At 42.9% G+C, this 18,321-nt stretch overlaps 1 long non-coding RNA gene across 1 annotated transcript; it reads left to right on the top strand.

Annotated features, from left to right (window-relative positions):
• Window positions 1-3,401: 3,401 nt before the first annotated feature.
• On the top strand, window positions 3,402-9,181 carry LOC107306898 (uncharacterized). Its single transcript, XR_004305808.2, has 3 exons — window positions 3,402-4,174; window positions 6,723-7,020; window positions 8,408-9,181. It is a non-coding gene; the product is annotated as an uncharacterized LOC107306898 (long non-coding RNA).
• Window positions 9,182-18,321: the final 9,140 nt, after the last annotated feature.

Here is an 18,321-nt window from a genome sequence, read left to right as displayed (position 1 = left end):
GTTTTTTCATGGATAGAGGTTAAGCTAACCAGCCTGCAGTTCCCTGCATCCTTCCTTGCCTCTCAGATTCATCATTTTCCTTTTTCCATTCATTGGAAACCTTCCCCATGACCATAGCCCTTCAAAGTTGGCAGAAAACAGCCTTGCAATGACTCCCTCAGCACACTCAGTTGCATCCTGAGTCCTGTGGACTTCTGTCCTGCCTGTCTTTGGCTAAGTGTTATATCATGCACATTTTATAATACTGGAATACTCTATCCACCTAACAAATTCATTCTGAACAGCCAGTGTCAGGAAATGCAATCTTCTAGCTCTGTTTTTCTAGAGAATCTTTCATATCTTTGTAGTTCTGTCATAGGAAATGAAATAGAAAACCACTGTGATCTCCGTGCTGCTGTTTTGCAACTAAAGAGAGATAGAAGTCAACCTTTTCTTTCCTAAAAAGGCTTCCAACCACCATCCACCCCACTCTTAGAAACTTCTCAGTCCTTATAGGAAAATTTAGATCCTCCTCCCTTATGAACATCTCCAAAAACAACATAACACTCCCTGCTGAATCAGGAACTGGAAAACAGGACTCGAAGGTCTGCTGTTTTACTTTCTTCATGCACTCTGCTACTGTAAATAAGCTAATTCTTGTAACAAACCCTGCTTCTTGCTCAGCCACAAAGGGTGGGAAGACCATGGCCAAGTGATTTGTAGGCTTCTACATCTGAGCACGTTACCTGGATCCCCTCACAGCTCATGGAGGCTTTCCTGGCATGCAGTTCCCTTCTTCATTACAGAGGGTTGGATGTTTCTCACATTTACCAGAGAGGATAGAGAGAACCAGCTCAGCTGTAGATGTCTACACTGTAGGAACATAATGTTAGCTGAGATGGAAGCTATCCGAAATGCATACAAAAAGTGGCACAGATATCAAAAAGCACCTTCCTGACTCCTATGCTAGTCTCCTAGCCAAACTCTTCATGGTGTGGATATAGTTCCATTTTGCAGAGGCCCACAGACAGCGCATGATAGAAGACAGTAAGGAATCCGAGCCCTTGCTCACAACAACCATGTTCAGAAGCTGAATGGAAGAGATTAGCCCAGATACTCCCAACAATATTGCATCAACATTGTGTTTGCATAGTTACTCCCAGTCCCAGAACAAACAGTAAGGAAATAGTGAATCAGACCACGGAGATTTCCAGAAACCTGAGCAGACAGACTGACTGAGGAGCTTGTGCAATGAACAAAAGTACTGTCACTTCTCCCCAGCCAAACTCATTCTGCAGCAATTGACTCAAAGCTACACGGCTGCGTGAAGCACCTGTAAATGTTCCAACAGTAGGATGTTTATCATTCTGTTAGAGGCGTGAAGTTGAGAAAATATCCTATCTAAATACACAGTATGTTCAAGAAGGACTTCAGCTTCAAGACAAATAATTCCAAGCTTAACTGAAACCTTTGTTTTCCTTAACGTGCTGAGCCATGTCTTCTTCCCTAATACACTGTAGGTCCACCTCTATTATCTGGATTTGGGCTGCCTACTAGACATAGGAAGGATTTCACTTGGGAAGGTATTGATGAAAGGAGCAGGTCTAGAACAAACTATACTAAATATTAAAGTGCTTGCTTTACTTCAAGCATTTTGAGGTAGATCAAAATTCTTTGAAAAGGGATTTAAAGATATATGAAAATATTGAAAACAAAACCATACATCTTTTTCTTTTAATCATGTGGAATTAATTACAATATCCTGATTTTGATGGACTATTTACAGGGGGCTATATTCTGTGCTGCACAAGTTTTCATTTACATATTTATTCTCTTATGGATCAAATGTACAGAATCTGAAGCTCCCATCCTGCCACTGACCAGGCTGAACTAATAGAGAATAAAGGCATTTGTAATCTCTGCTTTTCAGATATGAAACATTTCCTCTAAAACTAAAGAGAAAACAGAAAACAAATATAAAGAACCTGCTTTATCTCTATGCTGAGATATATTTATCTGTGAAGGTAACACGCATAATGAGAGAGGAAAGGATGCCAGGAGACAGGTGTGACCCAGCTTTCATTAGCTATACTTTTATCTAACTGGGTGGAGACAAAAGAAACAAAATCTTTCCATTTAGCTGTGTCATTACGGGGTGAGGCATGCTGGTTTTGGTGCACTGAAACTCTGACAGTGGGTACAGTCATGCTCTCCCACTAGCTTCCATTACTCCCTCTCTTTGCCAGCTTCTCAATATCCTCACTTTTCCTTGCTTTCCTCTTCTCTGGAAAGCGGCTGTGTCCCTAAAGGCATGTCCCTCCGTATCCTTCCAGCACACCAGTGTCTTTATGGTACCACGATTTAACATCTTTCACCACTTGGACCATCTGACAGTCTGTGCAGCATGACTCAACAGTATTCAGCTCTCAGATGTCCACTCACTGCTCCCACTGACCCCACAAGAGTTTGTACATGCATTACCCACTGAATAAAGGAATTCAACCATATGGCTCATCATGCAACACATACAAAACTATGGCTGTGACAGCGAATATGCCAACAAATAGTTCCAGAAAGAAGAGTTTAGCTTTTAGGCCTTTTCAAAGAGTAAGATATTTAGGTGCGCCGTGAATAAAACTACAATTTACTGCAGCTTGCAGGATAAACCACTATGTTATCTACCAGAGATTAGAAGCCATTCTGCAAAGGCTTTAGGAACTTACATGAATTATCTGCAGAAATGTCAAAAAAAGGAGCGCAGAGGTGCGCAATTCACCCTTTGCCGGCGGGGAAGTTTCAGCCCTGCCGTTGTGAAGCTTGTTGCTTAGCACTCCACATGAGCTGAGTGTCAAATCCAATAGCTTGCAGATATCAAATGTTTTGCAAACATCAAATGAAATACTTCATAAACAAGCCACGGTTTGAATATTGTTCCAAACTATTTGAGCAATACTTCGAAATACATCTATTCGAAGACAACTGGGAATTTTCAACATTTCACCAACTCAAACAGGCCGGCTTCATAAGAATTATTGTTTTTATCTGTTTCTACCAAGAGAGTATAAAAATTCTAACACTTAATATGTTTAGCAAAGCAATGCTGTGCCTGGAAGCAGCACAAAGGAATTAAGGGCTTGCTATGCTATCAGGGGATTAAACCTGGCAAATATATTCCACTAGCCTGGTTTTCCAATAGAGACACAGAGAACAAACAAGAAAGGGACTCACTACATTGAGGCATCTACTCCTGTGGATAGAGGGTAGCTCCTTACAGGGTGTTTTTGGTGTAAGACCTTGCTGGTGGGACATCAGCTGCTTCCCTGGGCGATCACATGGTAACACACTTCTCTCTGTTGGGGCACAAAGGAGGCTTTGAAGTCCATAGAACCATGGAATCACAGAATGGTTTGGGTTGGAAGGGACTTAAAACCATACAGCCCCACACTAAACCAAGTTGCTCAGGGCCCCATCCAACCTGGCTTTGAACATCTCTGGGGATGGGGCATCCACAGCTTCTCTAGACAGCCTGTACCAGCACTTCACCACCCTCATAGTGAAAAAATATCTTTCTTATACCAAATCTAACTCTTCCATTTTTTAGTTTAAAACCCCTTGTCCGACCACTGTACTTCACAATAGAGTCCCTCCTCATTGTGGACCCCTCTAGGTTCTGGCAGGCAACTGTAAGATCTCCCCAGAATCTTCTCTAAGTTAAACAAGCCCAGCTGTCTCAGCCTGTCTCTGTGAGTTGCTCCAACCCCCTGATCATCTTTGTGATCTCCTCTGGACACACTCCAGCAGCTCCATGTCTTTCTTGTACTGGGGGTCCCAGAGCTGAACTCAACACTTCAGGTGTGGTCTCTTGAGAGTGGAATAGGGGGGAAACATCACCTTCCTCAGACTTCTGCTTTTGGTGCAGCCCAGGACATAAGCCACCAGAGCAGATCTGCTTCTGAAATGAACATCTGGCTTGGAAAAAAAGATCAACTCTAACTCACCTACCAGTGGGAAACCACTGCAAGAAGACAGAAAAATCCCCTAGTTTTCCAGCCTCACTGAAGGATTCACTAATTCCACTGTCCTAAAAATGGCCCAGTGTGGCCCAAAGCTCCTTCTTCTGCCGCGCTGCTCAGCCACCAGCGCAAGTGAAGCTGCAGCACGGCAGGATAAGACCTGTTTGCAAGCATTGCCCAAGGTAAGTCTGTTTTGCTTCCTTGTTCGTGGCACCCTGACAAGGTCAGGACGAAGCATCTGGCATTGAATGACTAACCCAAGGCCGCTGTGTGAGTCAGCAGCCGCGGTCCAACAAGATTCAGGAATGCTGATTGCCAGGTCTTCCTGTCACCACCAGATAATGCTTTCCCCACAGCTGCCCCAGCAAAGCTCTCATGGGTGCACATGGTGTGGAAATACCTCCCGTAATGAGGATTTCCCACTGCAGTTCTTGGCAAAGTTGAACTGCTGCAGATTTATGAGCCTCTGTTCAGATCTTCTCTAATTCCTCTTTTGAAACCCCATTACCTCCATCTGTGCTTCCTTTTGCATCAATCAAGCCATTTTTACTCGATGGGCTGTTTTTTTGTTTGTTTGTTTTGTTTTTCACAAGCTCCCAAAGAATTTCACCAAGTGAATTGAGTCGACTCCTTCATTATTGGCATCTTGTGTGCAAACATATGCAGCCCATTTAAGGAAAAACCACAAATCAGCACAATTGTGGGTTTTTTTTCTGAAGAAAGCAGAGAAGTTCTGAGTTTCATGCAAAGCAAAGCAGTTTTAATTGGGGGAAAAAAGAAAGTGTTAACCAACAAAATGGCAGTACTACGTGATTCAGAAACATCACTCAGAAAAATATTTTTCCAACGCCAGTTGTATTATTACTTTGTAGCTTCCACTTCAACTGCCTTCAAAGAGTGAGGATCAGATTAAGCCTGATGCTGAAGAGTGACCGAAGAAGTGGACCTGGACTATGCCAGCTCTGAGATCTGTCGGCAGAGTGTTGGTCACCCTGGGCGAAACCACCCAACAAAACACCATTATAAGAAATGAACAGAGCTGATGGCCAGGGCCAACGTTCTTCCATATTGCCTCAGTGCCAAAGCTGCTCAGTACCTTGTAACTGATACATTTTTAATATGATGAGGTATTATTTGCTACCCGTTATATTTCTCATCTGTGTGGGAGGGGAGGATGCACTCAGTGAGTAGCACCAATTTGCTTTATGGGTGCAGTGACAAATCCAGCTTGTAAACAGGCAAGCAGCCCGGTATAATATTTGAATGCTTATTGTGACTGCTAGTCACAATGAGCCTGCTGAAATTTGCTTTCCATCTCTGCTAGCAGGCATTGTTGGGATCCTACTGATTTGCCATCTTCATGTGACCATTTTTAGGCCGCCTTTTGTCTGCCTCCACTCCTTTGGAGCACTGCAGTTTTCACAGCTCTATCCAGCTCTGGATAGAATCACAGACTGGCCTAGGTTGAAAAGGACCATAACAATCATCTGGTTTCAACTCCCCTGCTATGTGCAGGTTTGCCAGCCACCAGACCAGGCTGCCCAGAGCCACATCCATCCTGGCCTTGGATGCTTCCTTGGACAACCTGTTCCAGCGCATCACCACCTCTGCATGAAAAACTTCCTCCTAATATCCAACCTAAACTTCCCCTGTGTTAGTGTAAAACCATTCCCCTTGTGTTATCACTGGCCACCCTTGTGAACGGTCATTCTCTCTCCTGTTAATACATTCCCTTCAAGTATGGAAAGCCACAATGAGTCTCCCTGAAGCCTTCTCTTCTCCAAGCAAGTGGAGAGTAGTGCCAACTTGAACTTACATGTCAACAGTGATTTATGTAAAATAGTTCTACCTCTCTACAACATCTTTGCCATCAGCTTATTCCTGGGACTTCAGAAGAGCTGGTGAAGATGGTTACAAGCTGCTCCTCCAACAGAAAGATATTCTGGTGGTGTGTGATGGGAAGAACTCTCAGGGGCTTCCCACTGTGTTTGTTTGAAACTACAAACAAAGTTTGGGCACTGAGTTGTGTCCATCTATCACACCCTGCTGCTTTCCAGTTCTCAATACTTCCTCCCTTCTCTCACAGAAGGTGATCTGTTCCTTGTTATACATGTTTCTGTCAGCTCCTGTCTAGACCAAAGCAATGCCACATTTATGAGCAAGAAGCCATAGATCCTTAGGAAACTCCAGCAGAAGGCCGTGGCACTCCTCACCACCACAGGCTATGACAAGTACCTTCCTTCTTTGGCTTTTTAAACTGATGACTCTAGCCCATGTCTCTGACCTTCCAAGTATTCAGTAGCCTGGGTCCCTAATTGTCCTAGGGCTCCTGTATATGGTTATCACTTTATCTTCAGTGTGCTTGGTAGGCAAAGGCTTGAAGGTCAAACAGTTATTTCAGTAAGCCAGTTAGTCCTCACACCTCTCATCTGCTCAGAGTAGATGCACAGCAGCCCTGTATGCACGGAGAACTCAAATCAGGTGCTATTGGGAACCTGCTTAATAAAAGTTCCCTGAAGTTTGGGTATTGCTCAAGGCACTGTTCTTAGGACAGATTCCTCCATAATAGTAACTTTTATCAGTCAACATGATATGCGTACGTCTGGATGACATACTACTCTATCATACTTGGATATCAAAGCAGATACCTGAAGAATGCATGAGAATGCATTCATTCATTAGTAAGGATTACAGTAGTATGTTTTATCCTGATTATTTTTTTCCCCTCAGCTCATTTATCTCTGCAATGAGGAGGTCTCCAGGATGGTTACGCAGACATAGGAAGACCAGGCCACACAAAACAACCATCATCAGGCACACAGAAGAGCTCAGTTTCCATGGAGGCACCTATACCTACAAGCATCTAAATTTTACCGCAGAAAAACTGGCTAAAAAACAGGCCCTGAGAGCTGCTGCTTCAGGCTATTTGAACTTAGTGCAAACAGCTGTGACTGAAAGCCACCCTGACTCTGCAGCGTGACTAGCAGCACCACTGATGAGGCAAGCATTGAAACTGGTCACAGCACAGGTATGTTGACCTTTCTGCAGCAGAACCTTGGCTTTTGGGGGGTGCATAAATAGGTTGTTCTTCTCTGATCTACTAAGCCTGTGGTTAGACGCCACAGAGTTGAAAATATAAATTGTCACTACCCTGCAAAGCACTTTTCACAGTCATATGTAGAATTAACAACAGTATTTTTGAGGTCTGGACAGACAAACTCTGATGCTGTGTGTGCTGACTACCTCTGCCCTTGAACATAGCCTCCCGTATCCTTACACTTTAGGTGTATCTGCTAGAGCTGAGAGCATGTCATTTACACTGGTGTTAAAACGCAGGAAAACCCTTCCACATTAAGGGTTTCAGCAGGCTTTCCTGTTTTCAGCCAAACCCGGATATTGCACCTAGTAGACAACAACACTTCCCTATTTACCCAGATATTTTTAATTTATTAGAAGCAGTCAACCACAGTGCTCGATGTTTTATAATTACAGTACACAAAGGAACAGGATGAACTGGCAGAACATGAGCAGCTGCCTTCCAACAGAAACACACAGAGTGAAATGCTGCTTTTAATGCTATTAAATGCTATAGATTAAAAAAAAAATAAAAATGTACTAATAATGGAAAATTACTTTAGGTTTATCCATGCACAGCTTCTTTTCCATCCTTTTTACAAGGGCTAAGGTTTTTTGGAATGCACTAATAGCTGACAAATTGGAATTCGGGAGACCAAAGAAGCTTTGTCACACACATGCACAAATGATCTTCCTTTCTTTCAGACTAGCAGGCAGCAAACACTAAGCCCTCTGTCATTAGTGTGTTCATCCATCCCTTATTTGAAGCTCTTCCTAGTTCCCTTCATTTCTTCCTGCATGTAATAATCCACCCTCTAACATGAACCAGTTCTTACACTCATTTGTTGCATAGGTAAAAAAATGAATCCATCAATCAGATGCTGAGCAATACTGAAGTAACTTGCAGAAATCTTGGTTTCAAAGTAGAGTTTGCCCAAAAGAAAGTTATAAATTCAATAATAACTAAACACAAGACTAAAAGAGAGAAAACATCTCTTTCTTGTAGTTCAGAGACAGCACTGAATTACTCACTTAAAATTAACTCCACAGATATGGCTTCATTTTTTAACTGCTAGAATATGACTTTTCTCAGGCCAGTGCTGGCACATTTTTAACTCAGTGTAGGAACTGGTGTGCAAGGCAGAACATCACAAAGCTTTGCAGTGGCTGCTGGTGTGTTTTAGTGCGGTGTTAGCAAGGCAGCCCACTGGGCACGGGAGTTTCTCAGCAGAATACTTGCTGGAGGTCCGTGGGAATTTCCAACCAGGCTTCAACTGTCTGCAGGAAAGGGAGGTTTCACCCTGTTCTGCTTTTGTTGTGCTGTTCTATTTGTGTGCTAGGAATGGACAGCGAAGGAGGGAAGCAAAAGGAAGCCCCGCAGTGGAATGGAAAAGAGTAAGAAAAGCTCATTGAGAAGGGAATGGATAGATGAGTGTTTCAGAGATGGGAGATTCTTCCAGAAGAAGTGGAGAACCCCTTCAGTATGACCTCCAATTACAATTAATATGAAAGAACCCACCAGCGTGAGCCAAAAGTCTGTATATTCACTCATCCAGAGCAGCTGAAGCTCATCTGCAAGGATCATAGTGGTCCTTTCATCCTTAAGCTACTGAGCTGCATCACTCCTGTCTGTCCTTTGCCTGCTGCCCCCCACAAAGCAAGGAAGAAGACAAGGGGTTGCTGGTACATCCCTCCAGATCTCCTTCCACCGTGGAATCAGATTACAGTTGCATGTCCTCCACATTTAACATGGATAAATATTAGCTGCATGGAAAACAACATCAGAGGCCTAGCTATGCAGTGAATGTTGCATGGACAAGTAATGCTGCAGTGAGGCCAACCCTACATTTTATTCATGTATTTTCACTTGGCCGAGTTACATTTCTACAGAGGCTGTGGCCATGAGTGTGGTGATAACTTCCCACTGAGGTGCAACCTCTGAAAGAAAATCTTTTGCACTTCCTAGAGTTTCTTAGGAAGTGACTGGGAGAAAACTGACAAGATATTTGTCAGGCTAAATGCTGCTTATGGAGAAGTTTCCTAACTGCTTGCAACCTTAAAAACACTACTGCACATAAATGGAGTCAATAATAATTCTAAGGCGATCTATAGCAACAAAGCATTTGAAATCAGTTTGGTTTGGTTTTTTTTTTTAGCTAAGAAAGAAGTTAATTAGATAAAGACATCTGCTGCAGAAGCATAAGGAGTTTGCCGTAAGGTTGTCTGAAGTCACTCACAGCGTATGAAGGTTGTTCCAAAAATAATGCCTCTTGTTTTATTTTGTTAGTCCACAAAATCAGAGGTGGATGTTGGTGGGATGGCAGTAGAAAGTGAACCTTCTTACCAATATTCCATTAATATGATATTGCCATGTGACAGATGGCAGCAGAGCGACAGTCTGACACAACAGCATCTGGCGTGGAAGTGAAATGCTATTGGGCACTTGGTGTCTGCTGTAGTTTCCATGGAAATAAAGAGGGAGCATTACTTTTGGAGCAACCTATGTAACCCATTTGGACACCTACTTGTGTGACCTGCTGTAGAATAACTGCTTTGGCAGGATGATTGGACTCAATCTCTTGAGGTCTACCCATCCCCTGCAATTCTGTGATTCTGTAATGGATGAGAGCTTCCAGGTAATTGCTTGATTTACCATGTATGTTGTATAGCTGACGTCTTACAAGGTGTTTTCCTCATCTGTCACACGCATTTCAAAATTACAAAATTATTTTATTGTATTTGAATGCACTAACGTGGTGAAGTATGAAGTATGTGTCTTCAGGATCCTGGTGTCCCTACCCTAAAAGTGAAGAAATATTAAAATGTTGACTTGGTTTGCTTTTACATATAGCAGGTTTGGAATAAATAAGTTTCTTTTGTAGAGCAGATTAGAATTCCCCACTCTCATTTCTGAAGTCATTAAAGCTGTCAGCGTGAGATTGGCAAAGAGGCACGACTTGTCATGCACCCGTATCCTAAAAATTGCCAAAGTCGTATCAAAATGGAGGAAGTTTTAAAACCACAGTGTGGCTGAGGCTGGCAGGGCACTCTGTGCCCCTCTGGCCCACCCTCTCTTTAGCAGCAGCACCCAGAGCAGGGTGCCCAGGGCCGTGGCCAGGCGGCTGCTGGAGATCCCCAGGGAGAAGAATCCAGATGAAACAACACTGTGAATTGTCTATCCAAGGGCAAAAGAGTGTATTTAAGAGAATAACATATGAGGTAGCCTCGTTAAAAATGCCTTTTAAAATAATTGTGGATCTCTTGTTTTCCCCAAATCCTGACAGGAAGGAGATGACCTGCCTACTGCTGGCTGCAGCCACAGCACCTCCTAAGTGCAGAGATAGCTCGATGGGGCTGTCCAGCTCCGTGTTTCAGGTTTTAACATGCCGCAGTGATGCTATTCATAAACCATCCCCACACTACGAGATGCACATCCACACTGTGCTCTCCAGGTGGACTGCTACTTAGTAACCAAGCAACCATCTCCTTCATCTACAGCTCCTACGTGCTGATCTCACCGGAGGATTTTCTTTGGCAAATTTTACCTTGAGTCATTTGAAGAGCTGCATTATGTCTGAATTATTCTCCTTATAAAACTGTGAATGGATTATTTCAGTGAATAACCAAAGGTCTGCAAATCATCTGATTTGTTACTTTTGTAACCCACTCAGAACATTTCATTCTCTTCTACATTAAGTCAAGTAACTTTAATTTATAGCACATGCGCTTTTTGATCTAAGTTGGTGTGTTTTTTAAATTAACAAGGAGGGTGTTGATGTTAGCTGTCCATAGAATGTAATGCTGCCAAGCTGTGCTTTGTCACAAGGATCATAACGTTTGATTTGAATAACTAATCCAAACAAAGTCAGTAGAGAAATATGAACTACCTTTCGGTGACCGAGAGTTTGAGTAAGTGTTTGCTTCTCATGAGTAAGTCACAAAGGAATTCCCACAGACACATATGGGAATAAAGCTCAAGAGATCATGTATTCATAGAGAATAAATATGAAAGGTTTATGGCTACAGTTATATAAAAATTCCCCTTGGCATGCAAATGAACATTCACGTACTCACTCATCCCCAGTTCTTGCTCATGCAAAGCTCCAGCAGTGCTAACCGAAGGGTCATCAAATATTACACATAGCACTTACTTGAAGTAAAAATGTTTGCAGTGATTCATAGAATCATAGAATGGTTTGGGTTGGAAGGAACCTTTAAGATGACTTAATTCCAACCCCCTGCTATAGGCAGTGACATCTCCCTCTAGACCAGGTTGCTCACAGCCCCATCCAGCCTGGCCTTGAGTGCTTCCAGGGAGGGAGCATCCACAACCTCAATGGGCAGCCTGTTCCACTGTCTCACCATCCTCACAGTACAGAATTTCTTCCTATTATATTGTCTAAATCTACGCTTTTCCAGATTAAAACAATTTCCCCTCAGCGTGTTGGTACATGCCATTATAAAAAGTCCCTCGCCAGCTTTCCTGTAGGCCCTTTTTCAGGTACTGGAAGGCCACTATAAGATCTCCTCAGAGCCTTGTCTTCTCCAGCTGAAAGAGATTTAAATGTAAATTGAAATGCTTTATGTAATCCACTCAAGGAATGCTTAGGAATAAGGAATGTATATGTGTCAGGCACAGTTCAAGATTGAAGTCAGAGTGCTGCGTTCAGTTTTGGGTCCCTCACTACAAGAAAGACACTGAGGCCCTGGAGCATGTCCAGAGAAGGGCAACAAAACCGGTGAGGGGTCTGGAGCACAAGTCTTATGGGGAGCAGCTGAGGGAACTGGGATTGTTCAGACTGGAGAAGAGGAGGCTGGGGGGAGACCTCATCACTCTCTATAACAGCCTGGAAGGAGGTGGGGGACTGTCCTCTTCTCCCACATAACAGTGATAGAACTAGAGGTAATGGCCTCAAGTTGCACCAGGAGAGATTCAGGTTGGATGTTAGGATAAATTTATTCTCCAAAAGAGTGGTGAGGTGCTGGCACAGGCTTCCTATGGAAGTGGTGGAGTCACTATCCTTGGAGGTGTACAAGGGGACATGATTTTGTGTGGAAATATTAACAGTAGGTGGACAGTTGGACTGGGTGATCTTGGAGGTCTTTCCCAGCCTTGATGATTCTATTATTCTATGAAGATCAGGATCACAAATCAGGACTATGAATGAAGGATATTATCTGGCCAGAGTGGCCCACCACATCTGCTTGCATTGCAATGCTCTTCAGATCTCCTTCACATCAGTACAGAACAGTAGAAGAAAATAAGGAATACAAGCACATAAAAAGGTCAAAAGGGATTTTGTACCAAATATTTCACAAAGCTTGATTTTTTAATTTATTCCAATGGTGCGTTGTAGTATAAAGTAGTCCTGAAACCATTTAGGTTGTGAGAGATGACTGGAGATGCCAAGCCCATCCCCTGCTCCAAACAGGGTCCTGGTAGATCTGAACATCTCAGATCCTGAAGCTTTCAGGTTTGATTATTCTACGATGGTTAAGTTGTAATGCTAATCAAGCCCATTATGGTATTTTCCCTCTGCCTTACAAATCTGGAGAACTGTTATACAACTGCACACAGTTCTAGTTTTAGTCATGTCACTTTTGACTCTAAACGTGTGTCATGGTTTGGTACTTCTTTGATGAACCACTTTGCTCTGAGAAATGGTTGGAAGATGGAGCTACATCAACCACGTAATGCTTGCTTTATATTCAGAGAACAATTGGGGCAGGATATTTATTTGTTGTAATAAAAGTCATTCTCAGAGGAGATTAACTGCTAACTCCATCATCATTTAATTACATCAAACTTATTACGCTGAAGCTTTCAACAAACACTTCCACGAAAATTATTTCACAATCTCGCTACTTAAATAGAATATTTTCATCTGTCATTTTTAATTTAATTTTTTTCCCAGTGTTGTACAAAATAAATGCAAAACAAAAACAAACAACCAAAAAAACCAAGCTGCTCATTCTAAGCTATTCATTTTTAACCTGAACACGGGAATAATGGATACTCCAGATTTCCCATACGTAATACTCCCATATTACACAAACTATGTGTGTTTTTCAAAACAAGAAATGTACCCTGTGAACAAGAAACAGTGTTCACCATAAGTTTCAGATGATTCAGATAATAAATCCCCAATTATATAAAGGTGTTTTTGCTCTGGTTTCTAGATACCCAGCATCCCTGCTGTGATTTTTCAGTTGACTTCTAACTCAAGTAGACTCGTGTTTGGAAGCACCTCTTTTCACAGTGAAGTTGTGCATTCAGTTTGTCGCAAGAAAGAGATGTTTTCCCTCTTTTCAAACCTTCTGTAAATGGACTTCATGTAGATCATAGTTTAAAGCTGCCCCTGATTCCACTGGATTCCATTCTTTCCTCTGAATCTGACTGATTATCTGCACAAACATTTATCACGCACAAACACTGCCAGAGATCATTGGTCTGTAAATCAGGCACAGAACTAATGGTAGAGCTGCTGGTCAATCCAGCTTCTGAGATAAGTGGAACTTCATCAAACAACTCACCATAGCTTTTCCTGCAAAGAAAAAAAAACATTTTTGTTTCTGTTCAAATTATTGTAACATGCAAAACCAGCACAATTATTTCACAGCTCATAGCAGAGCCAAGATTTAGAAAATGCAAAGCAAAAATCACAAAAAGAATGAACAAGGGAAGCACCATATTGCTTTGACTTGGATGAGCAAACGCATCTTCTGTCAGGCAGGAAGGAACCAGTTGCTTTCTCCAGCAAGCATTACTTCAGTCACTTGTGGACAGACGGGCAGCTAGCTCTTATCCACATCTCCATCTCCGTGAGTCACTGTGTGAACGGTTTGGCGTCCCTGAGTGGATCTGAGAAGAGAGAAATATGAAGAGCAGATGTCATCAGCACATGATGGAAAGAACAGCACTGTAGTTCCCTGGCCATCCTTTCATAGGCACTGGGAACATGAAGGACAACTGGCAAAGAGCAGAGTCTCTTTGGAAGGGAGGAACAGAGCTGCCTGAGTAGACCCTGCTACCACTCATGGCAGGACCAAGAGCAGACAGTAGTCTGTAATGTCAAGGAGCATGGAGACACCTGGAAACATGGACACAGTAAGGGCCTTCTTCATCCTAGCCAGGAGGAAATTAGTAGCCAACACTGCTGGTTGCTCTGGGCAACAGGTCTGGTTAAAGTCACTCCAATAGATTTAAGAACTTCAGCCACTGTGTGGAAGAGATTTCCACCTATCTCCTCCTGCCAGGCACCTTAAAGGCAACTGAGCTGAGATGGTGCAAGGTCTGGAGTGACTCTCAGTGCCTATCACCCACCTCAAGTCAGCAGGCCCTAAGCCTCTCTAATGGCTTCACATCTTTTAAGAGATCTTAATCACATAATGATTGCATCATTGAATCAGTTTGGTCTAGTCCTGACAAATCCTCATTTACATACTATTTCGTGTTCTCAGCTCTGTCATTAATGTTTAATGCCTTAATTCAGCCATCAATCCCCACTCAGCAAAACCATTCAGCTAAGTACATGTTTAAACTTAAGCACATTCTTAAATGCTTTGCTGAAATGAAGTGGTCTTACACACATGCTGACTTGCTTTACCGAACTGAGTTTCCATGTACTATAGAGTTCACTTGCTGCAGGCAGCTTGAAGAGAAACCTTCCTCTTCTCATTTGCATTCATATGTAAGTGGGTGGCTTGTGAAGGACATAATCTTCTGGGAAGTCAAAGCATTGTACTCAAGGAGATGATGACTGCAATCCTGTTTTGATTATGCTGTTGCTCTGTGTCATGGCACAACCAAATTGTGCCTTTTATATTGTCTAAATTCTGTCAGGACGATTTATTTTGAAGTTCAAAATGTAGGAAGTGCTCTGATGATGTACATGATCAACTGATCAGAATGAGATCAGAACGAGATTACACCAGGTTGTTGTGAATGCCATTTTGTCCCTAGGAGGGAGGGAGGGAGGGAGGGAGGGAGGGAGGGAGGGAGGGAGGGAGGGAGGGAGGAAGGGAGGAAGGGAGGAAGGGAGGAAGGGAGGAAGGAAGGAAGGAAGGAAGGAAGGAAGGAAGGAAGGAAGGAAGGAAGGAAGGAAGGAAGGAAGGAAGGAAGGAAGGAAGGAAGGAAGGAAGGAAGGAAGGAAGGAAGGAAGGAAGGAAGGAAGGAAGGAAGGAAGGAAGGAAGGAAGGAAGGAAGGAAGGAAGGAAGGAAGGAAGGAAGGAAGGAAGGAAGGAAGGAAGGAAGGAAGGAAGGAAGGAAGGAAGGAAGGAAGGAAGGAAGGAAGGAAGGAAGGAAGGAAGGAAGGAAGGAAGGAAGGAAGGGGAAAGAGAAAGAAAAGAAAAGATACAGATGGATTTCTTAAAGATCAGTGCTTACCTTTTTCCATCAGACACTTTGAATTATTTCAGTTTTTCTTATCAATAATGCAGTAATACATTGCTCCAGGTCTTTGACTGGGAGTGTGGTGGAGGGGAATTTCTCTTTTGTTTGTAGTTTTCAGATTCCTTTGGCAACGTCTTTCTACAGAGGAAGGAATAGTGCAGATATCATAAAAGCCTTTGCAACTCTAGGAGAACAGACAATTCTAGCAGTGTATTTCCATTGTTGTCAGTAATGGTGGAATCAGTCATGAATTCACTGTTTTTCATGACCATATTTTATACATACTTCAGGTTTAGTGCTTAAAAAATCTTATGTGGTGCTTGTTTCAAGTATTTTAAGTGCTTGAGAGCTGCTATAACTTCTGTGTTCCTTCACAAGACAGCCATCTCCAACAACAGCTCTTCCATGTGCCACCAAAGAACAACTCAAAGAGCGCCCCATCTCGAATATGGGCAGACAAGGGAGCGGTGTAATCTGAAGGCTTGGTTTTGTTTTAATGACACTCATTACAACATTTTGGAGATCTCTGCTTTACCTCCATGTCTGATTTGAATTTACCTTAGTTATGGGTGAAAGTCAGAGGAAAGGAGCGCCCTTAGTGTGCCTTGTAACCAATTCAACCACACTAATCTTAGGTCAAAATTGTATTCAATCATAGCTCATGTTCATTACATTCTCTTTCATTTTATGCAATGAGGGCATCCATGCCAGCAATAAACATCCTTGCAACATTCAGCTTATGCAAGACTGAAGGCTTGCCACAGTTTAACCTAGTGTACATCCACCCAGTCCTATCTGACTGCATTACACTGAAGAAACAGGTTCCAGGTTTTCGGCCAAATTCTACTAATAGCTTGGCAATCAGAATCTGATTTATTTATTTCTTTTACTCTGCTGAAAAGTATTAGACTTAATTGAAAGGTTAAAGAGACATATTCTGAGAAACTGAAAATACTTCAATTAAATAATAGTGGAGTGTAGAGAACTGAACAGGACACACTCGTTTATCTCATTACTGTGACCTGGAAACTGGGCAAGGGAAACTGTGTGACCTACTTCTTTATACATCTTAAGCCCTGGGCAGTAATTGGGCAATCTCTTTGTGCAGCATTACTTCCTCTCATCAAAACTTCGTTTCGAGCAGCAGGTGCTGCTCAGGGACCTTGTGATCCATGTGGCTGCTCTTGCTTTCAGTCTGTCACCACAGAAACGTGCTGTTTATCATCTTTTTCTCTTTGAGATAAACTCTAAATACTTTCGTTGCTCTGGAGCTTATGGAGTTTCATAAGTGCTGTGGGGTTTGGGGCAGGTCCAGGAAGTCATCCATTGGCTGTGGATCTTGAGAACTGTAAGAGTGAAGCACATACAAAAATGTGAGCAAGTAGTTGTTGGCAGTGGATGAGACTTTGTCTTCCTCAGACCCATAACCTGGAGGTCACTGCTATGGCTGTGCCTGAATGAGCAGAGGCAGTGCATAGATATCCCAGTACCAGCAGCACAAAGAGAAGGTCAGCAAAGTGGAGATACAGCACTGGACAACAGTTCAGAACTGAGCAAAGCTTCCACAGTAGGCAGATAATTAGATTTATTGATTACACTGTGCTGGTTACAGACTGCATATTTTGGGCAGACATCATTTTCAAGGCTTTGGTTAGGGGCCCTGTGAATAAGCAGCACCTTCCTATGGGGTTTTCAACACAGCATGAGGCTTTACGGATTAAAACCAACATGCATTATACATGACATCTGTGTGCACTGCAGGCTACACAGAGAGACCAGAAAACCATCAGCTTTCCAGTAGAAATTTGTGTTTTCTGGTCCCCTATCCCCCTCCACTTTCAATATTGCTGTCTACCAATATGTTGGCTTAGGTCGCCTTGTCACAACAAAGTGAGGCTGTGTCATAGCCGAGCTTCAGCTGCTAATTAGCACAGGGAAGCCATGGGAGTTGCTGAGAAGCTGAGCTCTGATGTAACACAACTCCATCCACTAGGAAGCTTTCAGTTGCTCCAGCCATACATAATTTATATTTGTCAGTCACATGGTAGTCAAGCTCATTGTGCATAATGGATACGTGCAATGGAAAACTGCTTAGAGGGTTTCGGTGGAGGAGACGGCCTTTTCATCTATCTATATCAAAGAGAAATTGAACAATTATGGGAGCTGACAGCATCCTAGTGTAAAAACCCTAAAAAGAAAAGTGTTTCAAATGTGTGCAAACATATTAAAATGGTGCTTGTGTTATTCAAATGTGCTGCTGTGCAATTGCTCATTTATACCTCTCTCCAACATCTCTGTACCTCCTGATTTACATGCAGTTCACTTCTTACCTGTAATTCCTATAAAAACCTTGTGTAACCATACACAGGACAGGTACTGAGCAGCTCCTGATGCCTGGGGGCAAATCCAAGGTGCAAGAGATCATGGCCATTTGTCTTAGTTTTAGCTGAGATGGGATTGTTTCCTTCAAAGCATCTGGTACGATGCTATGCTTTGGTTCTAGGAGAAAAACAGTGTTGATAACACACCGATGTTTGTAATTGCTTCTAAGCTGTGCTGTACAGAGCCATTTGCAGGGAAGGGCGCAAGGAGCTGGGAGGAAACAGGGTTAGGACAGCTGACTTAAACTGAACAAAGGGATGTTCCATCCTATATGATATCATGGTGTTTTGAAGGGAGCGGGAGTTCACCTTGCTCTCTTCTCTCAGGGGGCCTTAAAGGACACTCCCCTGCAATGAACAGGGACACCTACAGCTACATCAGGTTTCTCAGAGCCCCGTTCAGCCCAACCCTGGATATTTCCAGGGATGTAGCATCCAACACCTCTCTGGGCGATCTGTGCCAGTGCCTCACCGCCCTTAT

The sequence above is a fragment of the Coturnix japonica genome, chromosome 1, assembly GCF_054131305.1.
Source record: "Coturnix japonica strain WE chromosome 1, WE-NBRP24, whole genome shotgun sequence".
Taxonomy (NCBI): Eukaryota; Metazoa; Chordata; class Aves; order Galliformes; family Phasianidae; genus Coturnix; species Coturnix japonica.
This window is presented reverse-complemented; position numbering and strand designations above follow the sequence as displayed.